Source organism: Rattus rattus, chromosome 1, assembly GCF_011064425.1.
Source record: "Rattus rattus isolate New Zealand chromosome 1, Rrattus_CSIRO_v1, whole genome shotgun sequence".
Taxonomy (NCBI): domain Eukaryota; kingdom Metazoa; phylum Chordata; class Mammalia; order Rodentia; family Muridae; genus Rattus; species Rattus rattus.
The window spans coordinates 103,695,357-103,697,773 of NC_046154.1; the positions used below are offsets into that span (position 1 = coordinate 103,695,357).

General features: G+C 35.5%; 1 non-coding gene across 1 annotated transcript; it reads right to left on the reverse strand.

Moving 5' to 3' along the window:
• Positions 1-1,439: 1,439 nt before the first annotated feature.
• On the reverse strand, positions 1,440-1,500 carry LOC116890438. The gene has a single exon (XR_004386634.1). It is a non-coding gene; the product is annotated as a U7 small nuclear RNA (small nuclear RNA).
• Positions 1,501-2,417: the final 917 nt, after the last annotated feature.

The following is a 2,417-nucleotide window of genomic DNA, read 5'->3' on the forward strand; positions in this document are numbered from 1 at the left end:
TGAGTTACATGACAAAACCTTGCTTTTGGGATCACTAGTACCAGCATTGACTGATGAGCCCTGGTGCCAGAGTAGCCTCTGGTAAAGGAGGTAGAGCTATGGGCCAGAAAAATGGAATAGAGAGAACAGGGTGAAGTTTTTCTAGTATATTGTGTTTTATTCCATCACTCTAAAGAAATAAAATCACTATCCAAGCTTTTGCAGAAGATTATAGGATGTTTACTGAGGAATGCCATAGTATCACTGATTTATAAAAAATGAGCTCTCTTATGTTCCTAAAACATTCTTTACATCAATACTAAAGAAGTGAAAATTGCATTTAGTGATTTCCTATGTTTTCCCTTTAAAGTCTGGTCCATTCTTCCTTCAGATGTTCCAGAACTCTGCATGGTGCACAACGTTGTTAATATTAATATCGTTACTTTTGTAACAGTGTTCTGAATTCCAGGTCATGTCCTATGGGATATATTTAAGGAGCCAATTATCATCTTAATGTATTTTTCTGGGTTAATAATAGAAGATAATTATTTTAGAGAGAGCTAGGAAAGATTTATAAAGCATTTACTTTGTTAGGTATATTTTCCTTAGAAATAGGTTTCAACAACAATAGCAAAAACACAAGTGAAAAGTTAATCCTGAAATTCAGAAATTAAAGAAATATTGTAGAAGCAGAATTTTACAACCTTCAAATATTCTTTTATTATACTCATAATTCATTAATGTGTGTGTGTGTGCATGTAAAATATATGTAGAATGTTCACCCTTGCCATAGCATGTAGATGAAGGTCAGGTGATAACTTTGTTGAAGTTGGTTCTTTCCTTTTATTTGTGTTTTAGGCATTGAACTTAGGTCATCATACTTAGCATTGAGCAGCAAGTATTTTTATTCTCTGAACCATATCACCCACCCTAGGTCTACATTTAAAAGTGGATTTTCATTGTTCACATATGTACTAATCTTGTCTTTAGAACAGAAAAAAATACTCAGTTTAGCTCCACAGTATTCGTTTGATTCACAAGAAAGAAATATAATGTAACTAAGGGCTGTCTTTTTCCTTCTATCATACAGTTGGGTTATTTGAAGGTTTAAATCATCTAGGTAAATGAAAAGCTCTTATTGTTTTATAATAGTAAGAAAAGGATGTTGCAAATAGATTTTTTCCAACTGCCTCTGCATGTATTTTTTCCCTCCCTTCTTTCATTGACCACTCAATTCTTCTTGCTCCTGTCCCCCCAACTCCCATCCCTGTTCATTTCCAGCTGCCATGGACTAGCCAAGGCTTGAAGAGAAATTCTGAGAGAAGGGGTTTCTGGGAGCAGGGGAAAAAAAGACTCTATTCTAAAAATTATCTGGTTGAGAGAGCTCTCTCTGCTAGTAAAAATTAATTCTTAGATTTTCTGACCAAGTCAGAAATCATGTTAGAAAAATTCTAAAATCCTTGGGTTTTCCAGTTAAAACCAGAAATCCAGAAAACAATTCTAAAAGAGCTGTGTTCACTCTCCACGGATTTTCTGACCAAAATCAGAAATCCTCTTAGAAAAAAAATTCTTGAAGAACTGTGTTGACTCTCCAGAGATCTCCAGACACCTCAACTCTTGTTAGGAAAAATTCTAAAAAGAGCAGGCTGTTACTCTCTACTAGCTCATCTCATGCGGACCAAAAGCCCAGATTTTTATTTACATATCAATTCAGAGATTTATTCAAGGTTCTGTCTTGATTATTCCATGAACCAACATTCCATTCTTAGTAAAAGTACAGTTTTCATTTTTTTTTTAATATTGCAAAAGAATTCAGAGATCTGCTTACCTTTGTAAATTTAGCTGGGTGTGACTTTATCCTGAGATTTCCTTCTTGACCATGCCTTGGCCTAAATTTGTGCTGTCCAAGGGTGATCTTGGACTCCACAATCTAGTTAGTGTCTTTGTATATGCCTGTCTTTTTATTTCTGACAAGCTGGCTTGTAGTTAAGTTCCCTGTTGTTTTAGTTCCATGAAGCCCCTCATATAATTTATATTGCATCCTTATATTTTTTTATAGTTGAGAAATTATATATTTTTGAATTCATGTATTTAGAGTTCTTTTTGATAGCATTGAGGGCTCTTTTGAAGGTCACATCATTATACCATTTTGCTGAGACATAGCTACACACTTGCCCTCTGAACTTCTGCTGTCTCTGATTATCGTCAGGTCATTAACCTTGGTAAAGTGGACATTCCTTTAAGGAGAATGAATATATATACACTATTATACAAACAACCCTCATGCCCACAGCAGCCACCCACACACATGAAGCCCACGGCAACCTTCCTCTGCTGGGGCAGAAAACTATGCCATACTATCCATTACATGGCCAAGCTGGACTCACCCAGTCTACCAATACAATTTACTCTATTTCTTTCTCCAACGGAGGTCCATC